The following is a 7,878-nucleotide window of genomic DNA, read 5'->3' as shown; positions in this document are numbered from 1 at the left end:
GCATCTGTAGTCCCAGCTACTCAGGAGGCTGAGGCAGGAGAATCGCTTAAACCCAGGAGGCGGAGGTTGCAGTGAGCTGAGATCGTGCCACTGCACTCCAGCCTGACGACAGAGCAAGACTCTGTCTCAAAAAAAAAAAAAAAAAAAGCCTTCCTTTTTTATTTTGTCACATGATATTAATTTACTTGCATATCTCCTTCACTAGACTGTTGGATTTTGTGGCCTGGGAATATATCACATCCATTACTCATCTCTAGGGCTTATGCTTAGCTCAGTGCCTGACACGTTAGACTTTTCTCCTTTTTTTTTTTTTTTTCAGATGGAGTCTTGCTCTGTCACCCAGGCTGGAGTGCAGTGGCACTATCTTGGCTCACTGCAACCTCTGCCTCCAGGGCTCAAGCAATTCTCCTGCCTCAGCCTCCAGATTAGCTGGGATTACAGGTGCCCACCACCATGCCCAACTAATTTTTGTATTTTATTTTATTATTTTATTTATTTATTTTTGAGACAGGGTCTCACTTTGTCACCCAGGCTGGAGTGCAGTGGCGTGATCTTGGCTCACTGCAACCTCTGCCTCCCGGGTTCAAGCGATTCTCCCGCCTCAGCCTCCCAAGTAGCTGGGATTACAGGTGCCCGCCACCACGCCCAGCTAATTTTTGTATTTTTAGTAGAGACAGGGTTTCTCCATGTTGTCCAGGCTGGTCTCAAACTCCTGACCTCAGGTGAGCCACCCGCCTCGGCCTCCCAAAGTGCTGGGATTACAGGGGTAAGCCACTGCGCCCAGCCTAATTTTTGTATTTTAGTTAAGACCGGGTTTCACCATGTTGGCCAGGCTTGTCTGGAACTCCTGGCCTCAAGTGTTCTGCCTGCCTCGGCCTCTCAAATTGCTGGAATTACAGATGTGAGCCACAGCATCAGATCTAGGCTTTTCTTGTTGGGAATGTTTTTCCTTCTTTCACAAAACCTTTTATTTTGAAAACAATATAAACTAGAGAAAAGTTGCAAGAATAGTAGTGCAATGAACTGAAACGCCCTTCACCTAGATCACTAATTGTTAGTAAACATTTTGCCACATTTGTTTTTTTCTCTTTCTCTCCATTTGAAATTAAGTTATAGATATCACAACCCAACATGCCTAAATAATTTAGTGTCTATCCTTGAAGAAAGATATTCTCTTACTGTACAATCACCAAATTCAGGACATTTAACATTGATACACTATGATTATCAATATATAGTCCATATTCAAATTTTGCCAATTGTCCCAATAATGCCTTCTGTAACAATCCTTCTCCCTTCACACATTTCATTTAGTTCTCGTGTCTATTTGGGCTCCTTTAATCTAGAACAGTTCCTCAAACTTTATTTTCTATGACATGAACATTTTTGAAGTGCACAATGTTGACAAAAAGAGTCAAACTCTATAAAATATTTAAAGAAATTTATTCTGAGCCAAATATGAGTGACCATGGTCTGTGACACAGCCCTCAGGAGATCCTGAGAACATGTGCCCAAGGTGGTTGGGTGCAGCTTGGTTTTATACATTTTAGGGAGGGCATGAGACATCAATCAAATACATTTAAGAAGTGCATTGGTTTGGTCCAGAAAGGTGGGACAACTCAAAGCAGATAAGGCAGTGGAGGGGCGGCGGGGGAGGGGGCGGCGGGGGCGGGGGGGGGGGAGGGCGTCGGTCGGGGGGCCTTCCAGGCTATAGGTAAATTTAAACATTTTCTGGTTGACAATTGGATGAGTTTGTCTAAAGACCTGGGATCCATAGAAAGGAAATGCTCAGGTTAAGATAAAAGATTGTGGGGGCCGGGCACGGTCGTTCACGCCTATAATCCCAGCACTTTGGGAGGCAGAGGTGGGCAGATCACGAGGTCAAGAGATGGAGACCATCCTGGCCAACATGGAGAAACCCTGTCTCTACCAAAAATGCAAAAATTAGCTGGGGTTGGTGGTGCGTTCCTGTAGTCCCAGCTACTCAGGAGGCTGAGGCAGGAGAATTGCTTGAACCTGGGAGGCAGAGGTTGCAGTGAGCCGAGATCGCCACTGCAATCCAGCCTGGTGACAGAGGGAGACTCTGCCTCAAAAAAAAAAGAAAAAAAAGATTGTGGAGACTTCGCTGGCCTGGTGGCTCACGCCTGTACCCCAGCACTTAGGCCAGGCACAGCGGCTTACTCCCGTAATCCCAGCACTTAGGCCAGTCGCATTGGCTCACATCTATAATCCCAGCACTTTGGGAGGCCGAGGCAGGCGGATAGCCTGAGGTCGGGAGTTCGAGACCAGCCTGGCCAGCATGGTGAAACCCCTTCTCTACTAAAAATACAAAAATTAGCTGGGCGTGGTGGCAGGCGCCTGTAATCCCAGCTACTCGGGAAGTTGAGGCAGGAGAATGGCTTGAACCCAGGAGATGGAGGTTGCAGTGAGTCAAGATGGCGCCATTGCACTCCAGCCTGGGCAACAGCATGAAACTCCATCTCAAAAAAAAAAAAATTAGCCAGGCATGGTGATGCGTGCCTGTAATCCTAGCTACTAGGGGGCCTGAGGCAGGAGGATCACTTGAACCTGGGAGGTGGAGGTTGCAGTGAGACAAGATGGTGCCACTCTACTCCAGCCTGGGCAACAGAGTGAGACTCCATCTCAAAAAAAAAAAAAAAAAAGATTGTGGCGAGCAAGTTTCTTTTAAACTCTTACAGTGGCTGCCCTTAGAGAGAATAGATGACAGATGTTTCCTATTCAGACCTTAAAAGGTGCTAGACTCTTAGTTAATCTCTTCAGGAGTGCTCGCTTCGGCAGCACGTATATATGATGATCTTTTCAGGGTTCGGAGGGCCTGGAAGAAAAAGATCTAGCTATGTTAATAGAGATTCTTTACAGATGTGAATCTTCCCCTCCAAAGGACAGCTGTGCAGGGCCGTTTCAAAATATGGCAAAGAAACATGTTTTGGGGTAAAATATTTTGACTTTCTTCTTTGTCACATAATGTTATGCCAGAGTCAGATTGGAAAGTAAGTCACGATATATAGGGTTAAATCAAACCCATCTGATGAGAATTTATAGTTTGTAGGCCATGACTCTCCAGACCCTTAAGATAGGAATTTAGGCAAGATGAAAAAAAAAAAAATCAGAGCTTAGTCTTCACAGACAAATAGATTTTTAGAATGTTCATCAATTTAGGTTTTCTAAATGTCTCTTCATGATGAGGTTTCTTCCATTTTTGGCAGTAAACTACATAAATGATCTTGTATATATATATTAGAAATACAGGCCCAGAGCGGTGGCTTATGCCTGTAGTCCCAGCACTTTGGGAGACTGAGGTGGGCCTCACTTGAGGCCAGGAGTTCCAGACTAGCCTGGGCAACATGACAAAGCCACATCTCTACTAAAAATACAAAAATTAGTTGCGTGTGGTGGCATGGGACGGCCTGTAATCCCAGCTACTCAGGTGGCTGAGGCAGAAGAATCGCTTGAACCCAGGAGGTGGAGGTTGTAGTGAGCCAAGATCATGCCACTGCACTCCAGCCTGAGACACAGTGAGGCTCTGTCTCAAAACAAAAAAACAAAAAAACAAAAAAACCCCACAGTGTTGGGTGATTCACTATTAAAGAGTAATTTACCAGTTAAGAAAAAATATGGAGCACGAATTTCCATGTCAGCATGTCATCCTTTCACAGGAGGCATGCTCATCTTCTTTGTAACATCCAATTTTTATATATATGCTAGGCCGGGCGCGGTGGCTCACACCTGTAATCCCAGCACTTTGGGAGGCCAAGGCAGGCAGATCACAAGGTCAGGAGATCGAGACCATCTTGGCTAACACGGTGAAACCCCGTCTCTATTAAAAATACAAAAAATAAGCCGGGCGCTGTGGCGGGCACCTGTAGTCCCAGCTACTCAGGAGGCTGAGGCAGGAGAATGACGTGAACCCGGGAGGCGGAGCTTGCAGTGGGCCGAGATCACGCCACTGCACTGCAGCCTGGGCAACAGAACGAGACTCTGTCTCAAAAAAAAATACACACACACACACACGTATACACATACATACACATGTGCATACACACATATGTGCACGCACATGTACATATATACATACGTGCACACACGTGCATATATACATACGTGCACGCATGTGTATATATACATACGTGCACGCATGTGTATATATACATATGTACACACATATACACATATATATGCTGAAGCAAGCATAATTTACCAATTTTTTAAAGGAGGATTATGTCAAATCAAAAACTGTGATGGGACCAGGCAAGGGAGCTCATGTCTGTAATACCAACACTTTGGGAGGCCAATGTGGGAGGATTGCTAGAGGCCAGGAGTTTCAGACCAGCCTGGGCAGTATAGCCAGACCCTTTCTCTTAAAAAAAAAAAAAGGAAACTGTGATGGATGTGAGATCTTACCCCACTTGCATAGTCATAAATAAGCACATAGATAGAGATGATAAATAGATACTAGACGAAACATCAGGCTTCGTCTAGTCAAAGATCAGAGCTTTATTTACTCACAGCAATAAGAGTAGCCACAGCGACATTGCTGAGTTGTCCTCAAGCCTGATAATTCATATAGGAAAGAGACTCTCCTCAAAGGAGAGGGAAAAGCTTTGTTCCCTAAGGTAAACACATTTTACAAAAAGGAAAGGAGTTTGTGGATTCTCACCTTTTGGAATCTAAGTATCTATCTCTACTGGGAAGATAAAATCAGCCTCTTTGAGGCTTTTCTCCACTTTTGACTTGCAAACTCACGGAGAGATAGTTCTCTACATTCTTTCAGAGATCTTTCTAGGGAGGAGGGGAAGTTCCCTATCCTGGAATGTAAGGATCTGCCACCAGGTAAGATAAGAGAAGTTTTATTATCCTTTAAGTGGAAGCCAGTGTCTCCATAATGAAGGTTGTAGAGAACAAATATTTATGGGGGAAATGAAAGCAAGAATTTTCATTTTCATAGTAGATTAATATCTGTGGTTCAAGAGCCTGAGTTTGCAGGAACACTCATTAATACAGAGAAAATGTATTTCCCACAGACTATAGTGCAAAACTTCAGAATAGATAAAAGTTGACTTTAGTAACACATGGGTATTCCTTCTGCCCTCCTTCCCTCCCATTTACTGCATCTTTTTTTTGATCTTTGGTGCTCTCACCGGACTCTACCCTGTACTTCTATTTTGGGGTATGGATCCCTTCCCAAAAGACTCTTTGTTACAAGATTACTTTTCCCATATTTTACATCCTATATTTTTAGAGTAGCTCATCTCAGCTAGTTGTTAGAAGGAAAGTAAACTAAGTCAAAATTAGTCATCAATGAATTATTAGCTTTTAGTACTGCGGGAGATTTTTTTTTTCAAGAGTACCAATGTGTCCGGAAGTGGTGGGTTCTTGGTCTCACTTCAACAATGAAGCTGCGCGGTGTTACAGCTCTTAAGGTGGCGCGTCTGGAGTCTTTCCCTTCTGATGTTCAGATGTGTTTGGAGTTTCTTCCTTCTGGTGGGTTCGTGGTCTCGCTGGCTCAGGAGTGAATCTGCAGATCTTCGCGGTGAGTGTTACAGCTCATAAAAGCAGCGTGGACCCGAAGAGTGAGCAGTAGCAAGATTTATTGCAAAGAGTGAAAGAACAAAGCTTCCACAGTGTGGAAGGGGACCGGAGCGGGTTGCCAATGCTGGCTCAGGCAGCCTGCTTTTATTCTCTTATCTGGCCCCACCCACATCCTGCTGATTGGTAGAGCCAAGTGGCCTGTTTCGTCAGGGCGCTGATTGGTGCGTTTACAATCCCTGAGCTAGATACAAAGGTTCTCCATGTCCCCATCAGATTAGTTAGATACAGAGTTTCCACACACAGGTTCTCCAAGGCCCCCCCAGAGCAGCTAGATACAGAATGTCGATTGGTGCACTCACAAACTTTGAGCTAAACACAGGGTGCTGATTGGTGTGTTTACAAACCTTGAGCTAGATACAGAGTGCTGATTGGTGTATTTACAATCCCTGAGCTAGACATAAAGGTTCTCCAAGGCCCCACCAGAGCAGCTAGATACAGTGTCGATTGGTGCACTCACAAACCTTGAGCTAAACACAGGGTGCTGATTGGTGTATTTACAATCCCTGAGCTAGATATAAAGACTCTCCACGTCCTCACCAGAGTCAGGAGGCCAGCTGGCTTCACCTAGTGGATCCCGCACCGTGGCTGCAGGTGGAGCTGCCTGCCAGTCCTGCGCCGTTTGCTCGCATTCCTCAGCCCTTGGGTGGTCGATGGGACTGGGCGCCTTGGAGCAGGGGGTGGTGCTCGTCGGGGAGGCTCCGGCCACACAGGAGCCCATGGAGTGGGTGGGAGGCTCAGGCATGGCGGGCTGCAGGTCCCAAGCCCTGCCCCGTGGGAAGGCAGCTAAGGCCCGGCGAGAAATCGAGCACAGCGCCGGTGGGCCAGCACTGCTGGGGGACCCAGTACACCCTCCGCAGCCACTGGCCCGGGTGCTAAGTCCCCCATTGCCTGGGGCCAGCAGGGCTGACTGGCTGCCCGAGTGTGGGGCCCACCAAGCCCACGCCCACCCGGAACTCCAGCTGGCCCGCAAGCGCCACACGCAGCCCCGGTTCCCGCTCGTGCCTCTCCCTCCACACCTCCCTGCAAGCTGAGGGAGTGGGCTCCAGCCTTGGCCAGCCCAGAAAGGGGCTCCCACAGTGCAGTGGGGGGGCTGAAGGGCTCCTCAAATGCCACCAAAGTGGGAGCCCAGGCAGGGGAGGTGCCGAGAGCAAGCGAGGGCTCTGAGGACTGCCAGCATGCTGTCACCTCTCACCAATACTTGTCATGTGGATGGGAGACACTGTAAAAATAAAGTGAGGTGGAAGAAAAAGGTCTGTGAAAGCATACTTGTAATTCATAAAATACCATATAAATGAAAGTAAATTTGTGTAATAATTCTAAACCAAAAATAAAATTCTAAGGCCCCCCAACCATCTGAATGGACTTTCTCCTGGCCAGGGCACTTTTAAAATTTAACCTGAAAGACTGGTTTGGGCCATGATGGAAGGGGGTGGTCAGACATGCCTCGTTATACCTCTCTGGCATTAATATCAACACAGAATTCAGTCTGATAAGAAACATTTTACAGCCTATTCTCTCTGAAGCCCACTACCTGAAGGCCTCCTCTGCACATCAGAACTTTGGTCTCCATAATCCTTCATCTTAACCCAGACATTTCCTTTCTATTCATCCCAGGTCTTTAGATAAACTCAACCAATTGTCAACCAGAAAATTTTTAAATCTACCTGCAACCTGGCAGCCCCCTTCCAGTTGTCTTGCCTTTCTGAACTGAACCAGTGTATTTCCTAAATGTATTTGATTGAAGTCTCATGTCTCCCTAAAATGTATAAAACTAAGCTGCACCCCATTCGCCTTGGGTACACATTCTCAGGATCTCCTGAGGGCTGTGTCATGGGCCATGATCACTCATGTTTGGCAGAATAAATTTCTTCAAATATTTTACAGAGTTTGACTCTTTTTGTTGACATAATTATGCACCGAGACTTGGGAAAGAGAAGACACTTACCGCAGTGTATTTTAATACATATGACGTTGACTTCCTGCATTTTGGTGCATAGGTCTTCATTTTCCTGCCTCCGTTTCATGGTCACAAGATAGCTGCTGTACCCACATGTCAGGCCTCTGAGCCCAAGCTAAGCCATCATATCCCCTGTGACCTGCACATATACATCCAGATGGCCTGAAGTAACTGAAGAATCACAGAAGAAGTGAAAATGGCCCATTCCTGCCTTAACTGATGACATCCCACCATTGTGATTTGTTGCTGCCCCACCTTAACTGAGCGATTAACCTTGTGAAATTCCTTCTCCTGGCTTAGAAACTCCCCCA

General features: G+C 46.3%; 1 non-coding gene across 1 annotated transcript; it reads right to left on the bottom strand.

The window, feature by feature from the left end:
* Window positions 1-3,629: 3,629 nt before the first annotated feature.
* LOC112436760 (U6 spliceosomal RNA) lies at window positions 3,630-3,735 on the bottom strand. The gene has a single exon (XR_003025460.1). It is a non-coding gene; the product is annotated as a U6 spliceosomal RNA (small nuclear RNA).
* Between the last annotated feature and the right edge of the window lie 4,143 nt (window positions 3,736-7,878).

The sequence above is a fragment of the Pan paniscus genome, chromosome 10, assembly GCF_029289425.2.
Source record: "Pan paniscus chromosome 10, NHGRI_mPanPan1-v2.0_pri, whole genome shotgun sequence".
NCBI lineage: Eukaryota > Metazoa > Chordata > Mammalia > Primates > Hominidae > Pan > Pan paniscus.
The sequence above is the reverse complement of the archived record's forward strand: the minus strand, read 5'-3'. Positions and strand labels throughout refer to the sequence as shown.